At 38.4% G+C, this 21,031-nt stretch overlaps 1 protein-coding gene across 1 annotated transcript in view; it reads right to left on the bottom strand.

Annotated features, from left to right (window-relative positions):
- ctnna2 (catenin (cadherin-associated protein), alpha 2) overlaps positions 1-21,031 on the bottom strand; it is a 341,003-nt gene that overhangs the window by 307,847 nt on the left and 12,125 nt on the right. The window lies entirely within an intron of this gene.

Below are 21,031 nucleotides of genomic sequence, written 5' to 3'. Positions count from 1 at the left end.
AACAATCCCATCAAACCATCAATGAAAGAGTGGTCACTTCTCTAACCTTAAGACAGTGTAATTAACTTTAATAATTAACACCACCAGTACAATATATGTCTGCTAATCTGTAATCTACTGAGTATAGCTGTAATAAATTCAGAGAGAACTCTATTGTGTATCACTTTAAAGGTATTTGTCATTCTGTAGAGTTCTGGCCTACATTTGTCCACACTCCTTTAGAAGAATCTGAGCAGCATTTTGATTACGTCAAAGTATTCAGGTACAAACACTGCATTATTGTGCAACTGTACAATGAGAGAATGCAAATGAAGAGAAACAGTGAAGAAGGAGTGGGAAATGGGATGAAAGCTTGATAAAACTTGGAAACAAACTAAGCCCCAAGTTCAGCTCCTTCAGTTAATCCGACCACCTCCTCAAGAGCTTCCTCTGCAGAAAAGGGCAAAACCAGAAGTCACATTAAGCTCTGCAATATGAGTCTCAACTGGGCAGTTCTTCAGACAATCTGTACTAAACTAGAACTATTTTTTTGAGGGTAGGTTGTAGGGCTGGGCGATATATCGAGTTGCACGGCCTAAAATCCTTTCCTTTTCTCAAAAATCGACAGTGCGCCTTATGTATGAATTCTGGTTGTGCTTACTGACCGCGAACCGATTTTATGTGGTACACAGCGCTCAGCAATCTGTCAAAAAATGTTTTAATATGACTTTGCTAAGCTACGGAGCTGAACCGCTTGATGGATTGTCGGAGAATTACGGCTACAGAGGAGGAGCCTCGCGGAGTGATACGTACTGTGTGTGTATAAGGATGGCACCTGTTCAGAGACGTGGTGCAGCTGTGAAATCTGTCTCTTTGTTATTATGCTCAGCGTCTATTAGTTTACATTTTGACTGCACAATTGTGAGCTTTTTGTTATGCACAAAAACAACATTGTTTTCTTTTATTTATGGACCATGATTATTTAATATATGCTGATAATTTATTTTTGAGTAATATCTACGCTGTATGTAAATAAAAGTGCCCGTGTGACATCTGGGACACAGTGTGACTAAGAACTCTCTTTTTGTTCTTAACTTATGGCTTAAAAAAAAAAAAATCGAGATATATATCTTATATCGCCATCCAGCTAAAAAATATCGAGATATGAATTTTGGGTCATATCGCCCAGCCCTAGTAGGTTGGTTTTTGTTTTTTGGAGGGTTCTTTTGGGGGGGACTCAGTAGGTTACATTAGGTGAATGTGACTACTGAACAGCTGGTATGGGGGGTAGCAGTCTGTTGGTACTGTGGGGATGTTTCTACGGTAAGCAATTTCAGAATGGGCCAACTGGGACTGGCCAAGTCTACTGCCAATGTCAATGAGGCAGAGGGGAATAAATAATGTGAATAGGAATGACAGATCTGGGCCACAGGCTCCCAACACTACACACAGCAGGTTAAGATAGATGGACAGAAGGAAATGTAGCAACCTGGCACTACTGATAATGGTGGACCTTTATTTTTAAAAAGTTTGCAGGCCTGTACTTATGCTCATGTCATTACATTTTTGTCGCCTGCAAGGAAATGTGAGGGACAATGAATCAGACCTTGTGCGTCAGCTCATCAATCTATCATGCACAGCTCTTTGACAAAACCTAAGGGAATGATGAATGTACTTTCTCTGCTCTGACATTTTCAAAATGTAACAAACTTGTATTAGCAGGTAAGAGTAGGGGGCTGGCTGTAATATGGCAGAATTCTCACTTACTTCCTTGAAAGACAGACATTTGTGCAACTACTGCTGCAGTGAACATGAGGCAGATATTTTTAAGATCCATAATCCAGTATTTAAATGAGTGCAAGCTTGCTTTCATTGTAATAGCTGATTTTACTAGATGACGTAACATGTGTTACTAGTAGGTTTAATCCGCTGTACTTAGTTGAAATATGAGTAAGGGTTTTTTGCCATTTTCTGGTAAATTCACTCTTAACATCATTATGTTGACTTTGTAAAGGAAGAAACTATACGGTCTGCTATTTAGAACAACATCATCATTTCTACAGTATTTTAAAACACTTAATAATAGTAATGGATTGCTACTTAGAGTCAAGATAATGCAAATGACAGCTGCTCTTGTCAAAACTAGTTAGACAGTTTTTATGATATTAAAATGTTCCTGGCAGAGCTTTGTATGTACAATAAGAATAAGCAGAAGTGATGTGAATGCTTGAGGCAGAAGAACACGCCATAGACGGGAAAACAGCAGCACTGTGAAAAATACCAGTGCCCTATTGTAATGTAATAAACAGTTCACTGGTGTATGTCAGTGTAACTTCTCAAACACCAAGATGCAAATTATTTGTGATACCTTATCTAACCAAGCCATAAAAGAAGGGGACTGTGTCTATTGAGCTATTGGTTTTAAGTCACAGATGGTAGTTACAACTGAAGGGAAAATGTCAAAATCAGTGGTGACTGCATTAAAGTAAAAGTGCTGAAAATAAATAGCCTTTATAAAGTTTATAATAACTATTTTGACTGAATCGGCCGAGTAGTCGATCTGCCAGCTACTTTGATATTCAACATATTGTCTAGGTTATTTGTATTTATAGAAATACTACCAAGCCTTGTAATCATAAACTAAACATCTTTTAGTTGTGGACTGCTCTTCATACCAAACATGACATTTCATATGTCGCCTAGGATTCGTTTAATGTTGGTTATGAACATTTTTCATCTTCCTCTGACATTTTATGACATTTTAAACACCAAACATTTGGTTACTAGGGTAACCCCATGAAAACAGAGTCTGAACAGCAAGCAGCATTTGAAAGAAAATTAATTGGTTAGTCAGAACCATAATAAATTGCAGTGCAATAATTAAGTCATGCCGATAATGATAGCCCTTCCTGTTTTTACACTGAATTAGTATAAGCTATGGAGAAAAGTAAAGAAAGCATGCTTTCCACAGTAATGACTACACACTACTCATCACTGCAACACCACAAATGAACAATAAATCACAATCAACGTGTGCAAGTGAATAACATTACTATAATATAGCCAGTGAAGGTGAATGTTCAGATGGTTTATGGGTTGTTTTTTATTAATATTAAGTTCACTGTCATCTACCACGTATCTGTAATGCACCTATGTTAATAATAAATCAAAATGTTTCAAAAATAGTCCAAAGCAGGGTTTCCGATGATGCAAAGCAGAAGCAGGAAAGAAAGTAGAAATTCAGTCAGGATGTTTCGACAAGATTACATCTTTCACAGAGCCAGAATATAAACAGCTGAGCGACTGCCATCTGTCAAAGAGATGTCATCTATAACATCATTATTCACCACATTCAGCTGCACAGTGTAACAACAAATATGATGAAACAGAATGATATGTGGGGACGCATTTCTGAAGAAAAAAATCAGACTCTCATGTTTATCAGTAATACAGTACTGCCATCTAACTGAATGGAGTCACATATTCATAGTTTTCAATGAGGTGGCCGGTATTGAGAGCCACACGACGGAACGAACTGGTCAACATTGGACACTTCATAGTACCGCAGCACCAGCTCATTAATTTTCTACCATTTAAACCACAAATGAAGAAAACAAATTACCAACTCCATTATTTCAATCACTGAAAACAGTGAAGTCCCTGCCAGAGCTTGACTTTGTCTGTGTTTACATATATCTTACGGAGGATCCTTCCACAGTGAAAACATACAAAGGTACAGGCAGTTGTAAGGATTTTCAATCTGGATAGGTCAATAACGCTCCCTTTAAGCAGGTGAAGGGCACAAAATTCGTCACTGTCACAGCAAGGGTGAGTGCTAATTAGCAAACAGAGGTAGCTAATGTTAATCAATTGGTCATTAGTTTCAGGGTCAATGTGGTCAGAGTTCTGGAGGAGTAGTGACACAGTAATGTATTTTAAAGGTTATATGACATTAATCCAAAAGAACCTTAATTGACAACCTGGGTTACTGATAAGATTTGGTCATTTAACCTCTATGCATGTACAGCAGGTGTTAGGAGAAGTGTGCAATTTGCATGCAATGTTATAACACACACGTCACCAGCATGAGTTAACAAACTGAATAGCTGGCAATTGGTGCATCTCATTAGGGCCATTTCAAATACAATTTTGGGCGGGTTTAAAGCATCGGTAGTTATCAACAGCAAATAATATAAGTTTCACCAGGCGAGTGAGATGAGGTTAGCTCTAATTTGCTGTGATTTCAGATATATTTATACATAAAATGGTCAATTAGGGATAAAGTTAGAAAGAACCCTGGAGCTCTTAGTTTTCCTTAATTTTTCCTCTCACCATGCATGTCTGCTGTCACTCTGAAGCCTAGCTGCTTCCTTTCACAATGTATACAGCAGAGAGAACGAGAGAGTAGTATTTCTAGGCTTGAGAGTGCGACACTATTGGACAGCACCATGATAATGTCCCCACATACTTTTGAAATGTGTTTAGTTAGCCCACTAAAAGTGTATGAAAAGGTGTTGTTTAAAAAACAATGAGATCAACTCTTTTGGGACTGGTGATCCCAGTCCCAAAAAAGAATACCCGCTTAACTAACAAATAGCTGAACAGAGGAATATTTGGATATAGCCTTATTTATAACTACCCACCGCTTTGGCAAACCAAACAGGCAAAAACAATACGTAATGGACAATGGAATAAATTGCCATGCCCCAGACTGGGGCCTATTATGTGAGGTCATTGAAAAATATTGATAAAAATGAACCACAAGTGCATATTATGCAGCCACTCTCATTTCACTGCACATTTTTATCTCAACAGTGCTGTCCCGAGATTAAAGAAACAAGTATAAAGTGTTAGTTTGTTAAGTGACTTGCATTCTGTTTCACAGTTTTCATGATTTGGCATCATGCTCTCAACTAACAACACTGTGAAAAGGTGCACACATTCAAAATAGAAGAGATAACATGACACAAAAAGAGTATCATCACAAACAGCTTCTAGATTTACCAGAGATAGCTACAGAAGTGGGACAATAGTTTATCTACTTGTCATTGTGGCACTACATTTGCTACAATTATAGCTTTGTACTTTAAATAAACTCCAGGGTACCACAACACCCCAGGGAGAGTGTCCTCTGTGAAGGCACAGATTTTCTTTCTTGTGGATCTATTTTGTCTAATTAGTATGTTTTACTCAAAAGCATCTCAAGTGTCTTCGACTGACTGGAAAAACCACATTAAAAGCAAGAAATTACCTGCCTATAAACATGATGAAGGGTTTTGATCCAAAGCTACAATGATGAATTGGTTGCTGAATCAATCAGAAGCTACTGTGATAATCTCTTAACTCCAATTTCTTGAATTTGAATATTTTCTGGTAGTCAGTTTTTTTAACCATATTCTGATAGTTTATAGAGCAAACAGCAAACATTCTGATCATGAAAATAATCTGCACGTTAATCTGCAATAAAAATAAATTCAGTCCACACTGATTGTCCTTTGAGTTAGCCATCTAACATTTTTTTGTCTGTGGAGTTAATCATTTAATTAAGGTTATTTGATAAATAGAAATAGAAAGTCCACAGTGACCTTTAAAAAGTTTGTAACATGTAGAAGATTTGTGTTATCTTTAACTGTTTGGACACTGAGAATCACTAAGATGCATAATGGTATGCAAAATATACAGCAACATCTATTCAAAAAAAAAAAGAAAAAGAAAGAAAAGGAAAAAGAAAAAGAAAAGCACAGGGCGTAACCCAGAATGGGTCATTTGTTGCACTGAGATGAGCGGGATACAGTCAGAACGGAGGATGTCACAAAAGTTTCTAAAGCTCTGGGGACTGCCTTTAACACATGAGTAAGAAAAAAAAAGCAAATACAGAAAAAGCACATTCAGGTTTTTTAAAGCGCACAAGAAATCTACAGTTTTGTCACACACTGTTTTCAGCATGCTATAAATTTGTGTGTTTTTGTCTTTTCACAGACACATGTGCAGACACAATCTAGGGATGTACCAGTTTTTGCAGAATTGTTTACCATCACATTCCCATTACACAACGGTTTTCTCCTGCCTCAGGACAGGCTTTTGGGGAAGAGTAATTAGGTTTCAGAAGGTTTAGAGTAGCACAATTCAAAGAAGGAAAATGGGCCATGTGCTAGAATTTTTAGATTTATTCAAAAAAAAAAAAAAAATCTGTGATGCACCAACACTTGCATAAATAATCTACCCTCTAGGCTGAACAGTAACAGCTATCAATGGAAATTTAAAAAGTTTTAGAATCAGGGACAGAAAAGTTTTATGAGCAGCACCATGGCTCGTTATAAACTTGTTTCTATGGTCTTAATTAGCCACGTTAAATTACAAAACAAAAATTATTATAATCAACAAAGCACGTGCTTGATCAATTCCAGTTTTGAAATGCTCTCTACCAAATGATAAAATAATGCCATGTCATGTTCAGTTCAGTTCAGTTCAGTTCATTTTTATTTCAAACATTTCAAACATGTGCCTTCACAATCATTACAAAATATCATTCCATTATTTGTTTGAAAAGGAGTAGGCTGAAGTATTTACTTATTTGTCCCTACCCCCTCAAGTTTTACCTCTCATTCATTAAATTTTTTTTTGTCTTAAATTAAACAAACAACATATGAAACATATGAAGTAAAACAAAACATAACATACATAAATCAAAACAAGAAATTAGCAAGCCCCACCACAGTATAGTTTCTTTCATATGAAAAATACAGAATGTGTATATTTGCAGATACACAAGTTATGGAAAAACAACAAACCAAAACAAAACAAAAAAAACAAAAAAGAACCGCAACACCATTTCCAGCAACATTACCGTCCTGGGTTAACCCCGTTTTCTTCATTCTTATACTTATTTAAAATTAGGTTTTTATATTTTACTTTAAACTGTTTTATGTTTTGACTGTCTTTTATTTCTTCTGTTAGACTGTTCCATAATTTAACTCCTGCAATTGAGATAGACATAGTTCTTAAAGTTGTTCTAGCACTTTGTATTTTTAAATTCCATCTCCCTCTTAAGTTATACCCACCTTCTCTTTCTATGAACAATTTACAGATTTCTTTGGGAAGCAGTTTATTTCTTACTTTATACATTATCTGCGCTGTTTTAAGCTTCACCAAGTCTTGGAATTTGATAGCTTGCATTTTGACAAAGAGTGCATTTGTATGGTCCCTGTACCCTACATTATTTATTAATCTAATGGCCCTTTTCTGTATTATAGTTATTGTTTGTGTGTTACTTTTGTATGTGTTTCCCCAGACCTCTACACAGTAGCTCATATATGGCAGTAGTAAAGCACAGTATAAAATGTGCAGTGCTTTCTGATCCAACATATGCTTTGCTTTCCCCAGGACGGCAATGCCCCGTGCCAATTTCCCCCGAACATAAGTAATGTGTGGCTTCCAACAGAGCTTGTGGTCAATGATCACCCCAAGAAATTTTATTTCATTTACTCTTTCTAAATATACATTGTCAACACATATTTCTACTTCGATGTTTTTCTTTTGGTTTCCAAACAACATAAATTTGGTTTTATCTAGATTCAATGATAATGTATTTATATCAAACCACTTCTTTAATATCGTTAATTCCTGTGTGATCATTTCCAAAACCTGTGGCAACTCCACACCTGAACACAGTATATTTGTGTCATCTGCAAATATTACAAACTTTAAAATCTCCGATACTCTGCAGATATCATTTAAGTACATAATAAACATTTTTGGACCCAGTACTGAACCTTGAGGTACTCCACAAGCTATATCCATCAAATTAGATTTATATTCATTTATTTGTACATATTGTTGCCTATTCCCTACATAGCTTTTTAACCATTCCAAAACCACTCCCCTAAACCCGTACTTTTCCAGTTTTTTTAATAGAATTTCATGATTAACAGTATCAAACGCCTTCTTTAGATCTAAGAAAACTCCGAGCGCATACCTCTTATTATCCATACATTCCGTTATCTTTTCCATTAAATCTATCAGTGCCAAAGCTGTTGATCTGTTGTTTCTGAACCCATACTGACTATCTGTCATTAATTCATATTTTTCCACAAAACTGTCAAATCTTTTTATGAAGAGTTTTTCCAGTATCTTAGAGAACTGGGAGAGTATTGACACTGGTCTATAGTTTGTAAAATGATGTCTTTCACCGGTTTTGTAAATGGGAATAACTTTAGCAACTTTCATTTTTTGTGGAAAAACTCCTTTTTGAAACGACAAGTTGAATATATATTTTAATGGTTTTACGATACCATCAATAACTGTCTTTACCGTTACCATATCAATATTATTCCAGTCTGTACTGGTTTTGTTCTTAAGTCCTCTAACTATGTCATAAATCTCTTTCTCTTCCACTGCTCTTAAAAACATTGAGCTACTATTCCTTTCAATATTTTCACCAGTGTCCCTTTCTATTCCATCAACCTTTATTTCTTCTGCCAGTTTTGGCCCTATGTTTATGAAGAATTCATTAAAGCCATTTACTATCTCTTCCATGTTATTAATACTTCTTGTCCCTTCTATAAAGTACCCAGGGTAATCATTATTCCTTGATTCATTTTTGATTATTCTGTTTAATACATTCCATATATCTCTTGTGTTATCTTTATTGTGTTCTAACCTTTTAATGTAATACTCTCTTTTACAGGATCTCATTATATTAGTTAATTTATTTTTGTAAGTTTTATACTTCATTTCAGTTTCTATTGTTCTCTGTTTTATGAATTCTCGATATAGGGTATTCTTTTTTTTGCTGGCATTTTGTAGTCCTTTTGTCATCCATGGTCTTCCTGCATAATTGTGTTTCCTATTGATTTCAATTACTGGGCAGTTTTTATCAAGTAATGTGTTAAATGTTTATGTGTTAGTTTTATGGTGAAGGCCTCCCTGCTTAAATTGTGAGTTGACACGTTACACACGTTCACAAAGTAATTCAGTACATAATAACTTATGTATGTAAAAAGAAGCCCCTCTGAATTAAATTTAGAAAAAGCCACCCAGAGGTTAAACAGCCAATATAATATACTGCAAACTCCAACTTAACTCAGTACTTCACAAGTGGAGTTCCTGCTAGTTTTATCAAGCGCTGCTGTTCAGCAATTCATTTCAGTGCCAGAAAGCAGCATCCTCACTGCTCAATTAATCACAAGCTTGCAGATATTGTGCCTTCCGAGTTTGGCAAAGAGTGCACACCAAATTGCAGCTTTGTTGTTAATTAGGTTTCTTGTTTTGTGTGTTGGTGTTTATAATACTTCAGTTGTCTTAGTACGTTAATTATGTCTGCCCACTCAATGCCCGATCGTTAATATAGGTTTCTGTTTACCGGTTGAAGAAACTACTGTGGAACCACAGTTTTTTCAGCATTATGGATTCGCCCTGAAAAACATAAAAAAATGGATTAAATAAGATATTTATTTTCGTAGTGTTAAGTACTATACAATAATTGCACTCATTAGAAAACCTTCAGTAGGCCGGAGCAACTAAAATATATACATAACTTTAATCAAGATGTTTATTAGGTTAAGTGTTGCTCATCTGTGATGTTGCTTAGAAACACCTTCTGATTAAAACACACACTCACACAGATGGGCAGCACAGATGCTTAGCGGTGACAGCAGGTGACACCATACTCTTCCTTATTAGAGCGTATTTCCTTCAGGTACTGTGGTTTCCGCTTAAGTCTAAAGGCATATATGGTGAGCTATTTCAACTAAAGGATTCTTAGTGTTGGTCTGGTCGAATCCAGACTACTTAAAAATAATATCCGGAAACGGATGGATTAAAATACAAGCATGAACTGCAGACTGACAGTATTTCAGATGCACTTTGAAAGCCATATGCGGGAACTCATAAATTGTCTAAAACACTGAATTAACCATAGAATTTTTTATGTAGCAGTGGCAAAACACACATGATTTCCAGTGTATTATCTTGGGGCTTCAGACTGTTCTTTTTGATTTTCCAACTTCCATGCCTCTTCTGTCTATCTAACCTAGGAATGGTAATGAATTTAGCACAAATAAAACACAGAAGCAAGAACTAAGACGACCAAGACATTAACAAAGTCAACCACAAATTGTAAAACCTCCTACAACTTCGAATGTGTTATTAAAAAGCATTCAGAACAACACCAACATTTTTTTGTGACTTTGACTTCTGCTTCCTCAAAACTCCCCTTTTAACTAATTTTAGCCAAAATGTTCCGACCAGAATGAAAATTGTGAAAGTGAGCAACAACTGTGAAGCTGAGGGTCATGTACACAGAGGGAGAGAGCACCAGGACAGATATTTAGTGCTCTCTCTCAGCTTGAATGACATGTTTTATTATTAGTGTGCAGAGATGGCAGCAATGCGGGAGTGGCAACAATGGCATCCGTAGCAAGTTCGCCACATGCTGCCATTCTCTGCAAGTCAGCTCATTTGTCACCTAATGTAGGGTGTTCTTGATACTGTCTGTTTTTATTGCCCATTAAACAATATTATTACCTCTGGTTGTGCTTGTGTCAGCTATTCTTTGAAATAACGCTGATGACATGGCAGAGAGACAACTGAAAACGGATGTAAAGTAATTACCTCAGTCAGCCAGATGTGAACTGGGTATTGTCTGGGTTTAAAAGGTGGGTTTCTGTGCACTCAGTTGTGCCTGAATCTTTATATTTCTGCCTTTTTCAAATCACCTCATAAGTTGGTGTGATCAGAATACCTAACCTTAATATAAATTAATGATACCAGAAGATAGAGAGGTGTTGTAGGCCTAAAGACTGATCGATGACCCCCTAGCAACCACTGGCTGCTGGTAAAAATGTTTTACTCAACAAGCTAATGAGTAGTGGCTGGATGTCTGTAAAAAGTATTGCTAAAGCCAGAACCACTCACATCTAAAACCATTAATTGACCTTCTGGAAACCACCAGTTGCTAGGGAAAAATATAGATATTCTCCAACTGGCGGCGAGTAGTTGCTGAAAGTTGCTGGCTATCACTAAGTGTAATGGGTCAAAAAAAAAGTATTTGGTGCTTTAAGAAAAATAACCACACCATTGGCTGGTCACTAGCCTGTTGCTGTAGTTGTCTGTGCGCGTGGAATATGACGACTTCACTGGAAACACTGGCCGAGTGCTCACTGAGTGCTAGTGAAATAGTGAAAAATGAAACTGGAAAAAGAGATCATTAACTTTCAAAGTAAAAGTTGTACCTCTTGAAACATGTTGATTTCAGCATTAAGACCCATTTTTTTATTTTGAAAGAGAACATTCTGTGTTTCCAGTTTGCATTGCATTTTTTCACTAGTTTCACTATTTGGTCAATACTTGGCGAGTTTTTACAGACAAGTCGCCATTGCGGTGCTCTACTGCCAAGCAAGGAGATGACAACAAGGGTTTTGGTCTAGCACCCTTGATACTGGTCAAGGAATTCCCTGCCGATTCCCTGAGATTCCGACCAGTATCTCACAAAGACCTAAGCTATACAATCACTAACCAGCAAAATAACAACCCAAAAGCAATTAGCTAGCCTATTGAAAAATAATGCAATTGTTGAGTTAAATGTTAATCCAGCAACAGGAATCCTATTTTATATTTTACCAAAAAAAAGCACCCCGTAAAACTGAGAGATGTGCAAAAGCCAATTCAATTTTATTTGAGCAAAACCAAAATGAAGAAATCCCAGTAATAACAATGTTCAACAATGCACGCTCAAACATCCAGGTAAAGAAATCCCAAAAAGCTGATAATAACAAAGTTAATAGTAATAATAGTAATAAGAAAGCTACTATAACAGACAATTCATCAAATCCTTTGTTGACGAATTCTATGTAACAAAGTAACCAATAAATAATTGCTGAAGATGAACAAAATTGCTAAAGTTGTTAGACTGTAATTGTGTTGTTTTTGTGGTAAAAGCTGATAAACATTAATCAGGTATGACCTTTTAGCTCGTTTTCATGCTCGTATCTAGTTTTGTCTGGTTCATTTCATTTTCAATGTCACAGCAATATTTAAAATGTGAGACAAACAAATTTCAAAAATAAAACCTTTTTTAATAAAGTGTGTTCAAAATAATTTGCTCCATGTCTTTATTCAGTGAGCACAGGCTTGAGTTCTGCTGCACATAACTGGGCTAGTGTACCTATCAAAACAGATATGTGTAGTACTGTAGTAAAGCAGACATTTCTGTATTTATTCATGCCGAGTCACACTGTCAGCGCGAAATTGAATACGGTTATCACACTTCACAGATCTTTCTTGCATTGTGAATGCCTAGTTGTGACAGACTATGCACATCTCTAGACCTGAGGATCTTGTTTAGAAGTAGACCAATATAAATTTAACTGCACTAACAATAAGTAGCAGCGAGAGATGCAGACAAGGGCTGTGACAGTTCATTAAGATGTCCTTTCAGACTCAGTGAACACCAGTAGCCCTTGCAACGACTCCTGAATTAAATCTTGTCAGAGAAAGATTCATTTACATATTAGTGACATTTTGATTAATGACAAATCAAATGATACGCCTCTCACACCTGAAGAACATATTGCCGAAAAGATCAAGCAGGAAGGTCCTATCATTAACCTAAAATGAGCACTCTGTCAAAGGAGGAAATCAAGCACTAAATGAAAAGTGGTGCTTTTAGACTGCAGCAAGACAAAGTCGAGGAGATAGCAAGGCTTTTTTTCCCCTTGGTATGAGCTGCACCCTTGTGTGAACTTACCACTGAGTAGAAATCCAAAATCTCCAGGGGGAAGATGGTGAAGAGATTTTTAAGGCCACAAGAAGCATTTCAGAGCTAGTAATCAAGGTGCTAGGTTTAAGTCTGCCTGCCTTAAAAATTATGGCATCCAAGAAGTCTAAATGTCATGAACATTTATTTTCCCTAATAAGGAATAAGATAATTAATTGTTAATTGTGTTAATTTCCCACTTAATGACAGAAGTTGTCTTAGTTCAACTCAAGATTATACAACCATCGAATGTATTGCTGACATGCAAACCCCAGGATCTGTCGGATATACTGTTTGTGGTTACTTCCTGTATTAAGGTCAGAATTTCAAATATTATACAAATATATAGAGAAAGATTCATGTATCTATTATATAAAATATATAAAAATAGACACCAAGGTTGCATGAAGTATTCTTTTCTCAAGCATTGTGAACTTGCATAGATATTTGGGGGTTTTTTTTAGGGTTTTTTTCTTTTCTTTTCTTTTTTTAATCTTGTGTTCTCGCCTAAATGGGTTTTGTCTGGGTGCTGCTGTTTACTTTTCACAGTCCAAATACATGATTGTTTAGGTTAATTAGTGAGCCTGAATTGCCCATATGGATGTAACTCTGAATGATTGTCACTCTTGCTATGTTAGCGCTGTGATAATAGCTCACATGATGGAGGAGTGTTTTGCAGAGGATTCACACCTTGGCCTCTGTGATGGTAATGGCCATGTGGTTTTTTTCTGGCTCATGTGATGACTCACAGGATTAATAGTGGACTACCTCCAAGGGGACAACCCCCACTAGGGGTTTAATACCTTGGACTCATCATCAGTTGTTTTAGAACTGAAGAGGATTTTTGGATGAGAGGCAAGACATCTTCAGAACAATGTGCCCATACATTTTTGTCATCTACCAGATAACACAAATGCTGAATAGAGTATCTTTATCTAAATGCATATAAAGCTAGAATTTTCATTTTTGTCTAAAAACAATATCGCTATCCCCCACGGTGCATGAATGTTACAATCCACATACTCAAAACACACTCAAGTGCACTCTAACAAATGATTCAACTGTAAAAAATAAATAAATAAAACAATTAAAAAAAACAAAAACAGGAAATCACACTGTCAAAGGTCATCAAAGTGTCCATTTTTAATTTTTATCCAGTTGTATTTCTTGACACAGACAAAAGGCACATGATTTAACCCTGACAGACTGGTGACCTGTTTGGACTCTACACTGCCTCTCCCCCTCTGGTTAATAGTTTAGGAGGTCCCACATGTCCATCATTATTGCTATGAATTTAGATGCCACTGAACAATCCTCTTCATTTGTTGTTAAACACTTGCCTGCTACTCATTCATCCCTTTTTCTTTTGACTATGCAATGCAGTGTCATGGTGGCTTGAGCAATATCCCAGCTGTCACGGGGTGATCACATTCACACTTACAACCAATTTAGAATTGCCAGTTAACCTAACATGCACGTCTCTGCACTGTGGGAGGAAGCTGAAATACCCAGAGACAACCCACACAGGCACAAGGAGAACACAAAGCTGGGGGATTTGAACCTAGGACCTTCTTGCGGTTAGGTGACAGTGCTAAACGCCACTGCTAGTTATATGATATATATTTCTTTGCCAGTGCTAGTGTTTTACATATTTTATGGTTTTTGTGGTGACAGTACCAATATCACAGGCCACCATATAGAGTTTTTTGTTTGTTTTTGTTTTGAAGACTTTTTAATCCCAGTGAAGAGCTCTACACTGGGCATTGATTTTGGTCAGCAGCTCCCTCTTTCTTTCTCCCCCACCCTCTGTTTTTGTATGTTTGTGTGAACAGTCTCTATGCAGACTGAATCAAAACAAGATCATTTATGGAAGAAAGGATTATTGTTCGCTTTACCCCTGTAAGAAAACAGGAGGCTGAATCCCTGAATAAAATCAATCCCAAATGGTCATGAACCTGTATATACAGTGGGGCAAAAAAGTATTTAGTCAGCCACCGATTGTGCAAGTTCCCCCACCTAAAATGATGACAGAGGTCAGTAATTTGCACCAGAGGTACACTTCAACTGTGAGAGACAGAATGTGAAAAAAAATCCATGAATCCACATGGTAGGATTTGTAAAGAAATTATTCGTAAATCAGGGTGGAAAATAAGTATTTGGTCAATAACAAAAATACAACTCAATACTTTGTAACATAACCTTTGTTGGCAATAACAGAGGTCAAACGTTTACTATAGGTCTTTACCAGGTTTGCACACACAGTAGCTGGTATTTTGGCCCATTCCTCCATGCAGATCTTCTCGAGAGCAGTGATGTTTTGGGCCTGTCGCCGAGCAACACGGACTTTCAACTCCCGCCACAGATTTTCTATGGGGTTGAGGTCTGGAGACTGGCTAGGCCACTCCAGGACTTTCAAATGCTTCTTACAGAGCCACTCCTTTGTTGCCCGGGCGGTGTGTTTTGGATCATTGTCATGTTGGAAGACCCAGCCTCGTTTCATCTTCAAAGTTCTCACTGATGGAAGGAGGTTTTGGCTCAAAATCTCACGATACATGGCCCCATTCATTCTGTCCTTAACACGGATCAGTCGTCCTGTCCCCTTGGCAGAAAAACAGCCCCATAGCATGATGTTTCCACCCCCATGCTTCACAGTAGGTATGGTGTTCTTGGGATGCAACTCAGTATTCTTCTTCCTCCAAACACGACGAGTTGAGTTTATACCAAAAAGTTCTACTTTGGTTTCATCTGACCACATGACATTCTCCCAATCCTCTGCTGTATCATCCATGTGCTCTCTGGCAAACTTCAGACGGGCCTGGACATGCACTGGCTTCAGCAGCGGAACACGTCTGGCACTGCGGGATTTGATTCCCTGCCGTTGTAGTGTGTTACTGATGGTGACCTTTGTTACTTTGGTCCCAGCTCTCTGCAGGTCATTCACCAGGTCCCCCCGTGTGGTTCTGGGATCTTTGCTCACCGTTCTCATGATCATTTTGACCCCACGGGATGAGATCTTGCGTGGAGCCCCAGATCGAGGGAGATTATCAGTGGTCTTGTATGTCTTCCATTTTCTGATGATTGCTCCCACAGTTGATTTTTTCACACCAAGCTGCTTGCCTATTGTAGATTCACTCTTCCCAGTCTGGTGCAGGTCTACAATACTTTTCCTGGTGTCCTTCGAAAGCTCTTTGGTCTTGGCCATGGCGGAGTTTGGAGTCTGACTGTTTGAGGCTGTGGACAGGTGTCTTTTATACAGATGATGAGTTCAAACAGGTGCCATTCATACAGGTAACGAGTGGGGGACAGAAAAGCTTCTTACAGAAGACGTTACAGGTCTGTGAGAGCCAGAGATTTTCCTTGTTTGAGGTGACCAAATACTTATTTTCCACCCTGATTTACGTATAAATTCTTTACAAATCCTACCATGTGAATTCATGGATATTTTTTTTTCACATTCTGTCTCTCACAGTTGAAGTGTACCTCTGGTGCAAATTACTGACCTCTGTCATCATTTTAAGTGGGGGAACTTGCACAATCGGTGGCTGACTAAATACTTTTTTGCCCCACTGTAAATGTATCCAAAACAGAGTGGATTCAAGCTGATGCTGGCAGGGTAGCATATGTTCATATCATGCTACTGTGGCCTCAGTCAGGCCTAGAGACTGGTGGGCCATGGCCTGATAACCTGTAAGGGAAAAATGTGTATTCTCTAACTGGTTAGTGAGTGGTTTCTGGAAGTTGTGTGAAATTGGTCACAAAGAGGGTGTACAACCAAAAATATCCATGTGGTTCCTTTGGTTGCTAGCAGAATGAGGCTTTCACCAATAGTTTGATATAAAAACAACCTGAATAAAATGCCAACTTATCTAGAAACACTTGCTAACTAACAATAGAGCAGTCCTGACTAGTACAGTGCTGTACACAAAGCTGCTTAAATTGACTGAGAAAAGAGTGGACTGGGTAAGAGTTATGAGAGTTTATCCTTTCTCTCACAGAATGTTTTGATAACTATTTTGACAGACTTATAAAAAAAAAACTCACCCCAAGGAGAGACAGACACAGTCTGGACCAGAGTTATTAGCTAAACAGAGTGCCAAGCATATGAAAAGTCTAAGCAATGCAATTATCTATCCAATTCATTTGTTTTGAATATTTCCAGCCTCCAACCAGCAGCAGCTGAAGCAGCAGGAGAGGTTCAGGAAGAGAAAGCTGTAGCTAATGAAGAGAGTGATGTAGGAGAGGAGTACAGCAGCCAACATGCTGCTGTGGGAGAGCAAGCAAGGGCAGAAGCAACAGTTCCACACGCACCCGTCAGCTATAGCCACAAATAGAATCCAATTCTGTCATGGTCCCAGCTGTGCATCTCCCTGATTCGTAGTGTTTCTGCTGCATTTTTCTTCTTCGTGTTCTTTGGTTTCCGTGTTTGTCCTTTCTGGGTTTGTTTATGTTTACAACTGTGGCATTTTATTTCTGCACTGCTGCCAGTTCACCTGTACACAGGTCTCAACTGCCCAAAAATCACATTTTTTTGTCTATATAACAAAACAAAAAAAAGGGGGGGGGAAGAAACACATAATTGAGCACCTAGACAACAGACAGCCATCGGCAGTGCTATATATGTTTTCTTTTGCAATTAATGATCAACTCAAACCTTATAAACTTAGCACAAAAAAATGAAGGAAGTTAGGAAGTTTAGTTGATCATTTCTTTGTTACAATTCTCCTTGGCAGTAAATCTTATACCTTTGGAAAGTCTGTTTATTTCCCCTTAAACGGTGCCAGATTTTTATGGAAAATGCACTTTATGGGTTGAGCAGCAGAGTTCAGTATGTGGGTTGTCCCCATAAAGAACTCTGTCAATGCTAAACAGCTTGTACTGCTTTGACTCTTGTTTTGAATTTCATCAGGTGTCTGACTGGTGCTTAATTAGCAGCACCTGTGAGCAAGAACCCTGCTACAGTTCGAGTCTGCTCCAAGCATCCCAGATTTCACTGATATGGGTAGGACCCGTGCCACAGGGCAACTTCAAGCTGTTCTTTTTGCAAAATCAAGTTGCACCAATATTTGGAATGAGCCTTGAAATCATCTCCAAAATGAAGGCCATATGAGAGGCAACATCAAAGACAGGCCAATAAGTGGGCACCCACAGGGAGAAACACCACAAAAAGACCATTTCGTCAGTCTGTCAGCACACAGTCTACAGATTTGTAATCATGTTTGCTGGACAATACAGCATACGGCTCTCTACCCAGACAATCTTCAGAGCTGCCAGTAGGCCTATCATGACTGCTCTTCACCATTAGGCCGGTTTGGGCCGCTGTCACCAACATGTGCACTGGAACTTGAAGGTGTTAAGGAATGTTATGTTCCTCTATGCTGATGACTCTAGATTCTGCCTGCAGGTTATTACATATATTTGTCGTGGTCTGGGTGGTTTTCCACAGCATCAGCTCCTCCCCACTGGGTGGAGTCTTTGTTGTTCCTCACCAGATGGCAATCGTACCAGCAGTATTTATGACCGGTGCACTCAACTGGTCTTCGCCAGATTATCTGCCAACTTTAGTCAGTTCTCGGCCTCACGTCCGTTCCTTGGTGACTAATCGTGTGTATTAACCGTATCTCTGTTTTTCTCGTCAGCCTCTGAAACCCACCTACCAAGCTCTCCTGGATACCAGTTTGCTGCCGCCGGTAATCCCTCTCCGTTTTGGAGCTGCCATTCTCTCCTGCCTGCCTCCCTGCATTGAATGCAGCACCCACCTGGACCTCTCCTGCCTCCCCCCTCCACGCAACCCCCACCTGCAAGCTTGTAAGACAGCTCAGTGTACTATCCTTAGATTCACTCGCAACCCTCTGTGGGATTCCCCTGACTGCTCTGTCCTCTGTTTCAGTGCCCTGGCCCGCCACAGTTTCCCCTGCCCAGTACCTGCACCCAGTTATCCCTGCCATCTAGTTATCATCACAGTATTTTTCTCTCGCCTCAGACATCTAGTTTATGTTCATTGATTCTAGTCTGCACTTTCTGTTAGCCTCTGAGCATTGTAAAATAAAATCTCTTTTCGTTACACCTCACCCCTGGCCTCCGGTTTTGAATCTGCACTTGAGTCCATCCCATGTCCACGGGCCACTGCGCCTGACAATATTATTTAATATTGGATAATATGTTTGAATTTAGAATCCAGCTGTACACCAAAGATTCACCCACAAATCAAGCTCTTGCAGTGTAGGCCTATATCTGCTCCAACTATTTAATAATAATAATAATAATAATGGATACTTTATTGATCCCCATGGGGAAATTACTTGCTTTTCTCTGCATTTGACCCATTCACTCAGTGAAGCAGTGGGCAGCCCACTAAGCAGGCGCCCGGGGAGCAGTGTGTAGGGACGGTACCTTGCTCAGGGGTACCTCAGGGTAGCCGTTAAGTGGATTCGAACCGCCGACCTTCCGATCACGGGGCGACCACTTTACCTACTGAGCTATCCCTACTCCACTCTCCCTGAGAGGATTAAGTTCACCAGTATGGTGTAAATGCAACAAACTAAATTCAGGTTCAGCAACATTTTTCCAATACTGTTTGACCTTCTAGAAACTTTTGTTTGTTCCTGTGCTTTAGGTAGTGTAGTTGCTTCTTGCCAACACCAGCCAAGCTTCACTCCACCAGCTACCAAGCCTGCCTCTCCCATCTGTATTCCAGCAGACACCCTCCTCAACTCACTCTGTTAACAGTCCAAACCTATATTTCCCAGCCTCACTGCCAGCTACAACTAACTTTGAACCACTTCCCCACTTACCACAACTGCAACATTTAAACTGCTAAATTGAATAGATCCTTTTCCAATCTGTTCTTTTTTCAGTTGTTCTTTTGGATTGCCTCTTCAGCTCTTAACAGATTCTGTAAATCTGGCAAAGTGCAGTGCATAAAAAGAAACAATTAAAAAGACATTTATGTTAAAGTCTCATGAGTTACACATATTGCATCTCAAAGTGATGAAAAAGAATATTCAAGCTCACTACAGTCCTTATGTGTGATTTGACTATTTTCTCCTGTGATGGTCTTAAAGGCAGAATCACAATCAAGATGCCACCCTGCCTCATGTGCGTGTAAACATGGATTAACGTCACTACACTGAATGTATTAACAAATGAGGTTAATACATGATAAGCATTTAAGGAGCAGAGAAATTAGGACAAATTCAAGTGCTAAAACAAGTGGGGATTACTCATAATATTTACATTTACAACACTATATTCAAACAAAAATGCAAAACAATAAAAATATATAAATGCATAAACGGTAAATGCTAAAGCATATTTATTTCCCAGCCCCTTGTTCAGTATGTTTACAGTAGTTTTAATATCAGTAATATATAATATTATCAGTACTGACTAATTTCTATTTTAAGCATGGGCGAGAAGCCGGGTAAAAATAATGCTACAAGAGGAAGGTCCTCGAAATTGAGCTTGCAATACTTTTAACACTCAAAAGGAAAATTATAGTCTTATTTACTGCTAGACCATCTGCTAAACTCTCCAACAAAGAAAGTTAGTGGCGAGTCAAAAAACGTATTAGCGCTTACAAGGCTGAGGCATTTAAAATGCATTTCAAATGAAATATCTGAATGGTTATAAAGGACCATAAATTGCACATTTTTCTCCCTGAGAACATGCATATTATTCAAAGGTAGAAAACAACATTTAAACACTGCTTGCAATGCATAAAATGGGCATCAGCTCTTTTTTTACCCTCTGACACCAACTTTGTGACTACAATCCCTGTCATTTGCCATTATGTAAAGTTAATATGCCAACACTGCACTGACCCAGATTCAAAGCAGAGTTAAATACATGCACACAGATGCGTGGAGCAGCAGGGGAATCTGTAAATGCAGAAGTCAAGGCTCAAACTGTCATATCGCTGTTCTCCAGAGCCGTGTTTTCAGAGTGTCCAAAAAAGCCTGATCAAAGTAGAGCACAACCTGTGAAATTCTCAAAGCAGTCATGTTCTCTAAGGAACTCAAAACCCTTTTTTAAATATATAATGTCTGCAACAAAAAGCTGAGTTACAACGTCTTCTGATAACCTACCCCCAACTGACTGGAAGTGATCCCTCAATCAAATGAAACACTTTTCCAAAAAGTCACATTTTGTCCTTTGGATATAGTCGGTGTTAGTAGAAAGGGAAATTGTAATCTTGAGTATATCGCATTTTACCCCACTCATCAGGATCTGTTTGAGTGGCAACCCTAGAAATATAGTAAAAGAAAAGAAGCTTTAGTATAAGGTGCAGGACAGCTGGTG

This window comes from Astatotilapia calliptera, chromosome 6 (genome assembly GCF_964374335.1).
Source record: "Astatotilapia calliptera chromosome 6, fAstCal68.1, whole genome shotgun sequence".
Taxonomy (NCBI): Eukaryota; Metazoa; Chordata; class Actinopteri; order Cichliformes; family Cichlidae; genus Astatotilapia; species Astatotilapia calliptera.
The sequence above is the reverse complement of the archived record's forward strand: the minus strand, read 5'-3'. Positions and strand labels throughout refer to the sequence as shown.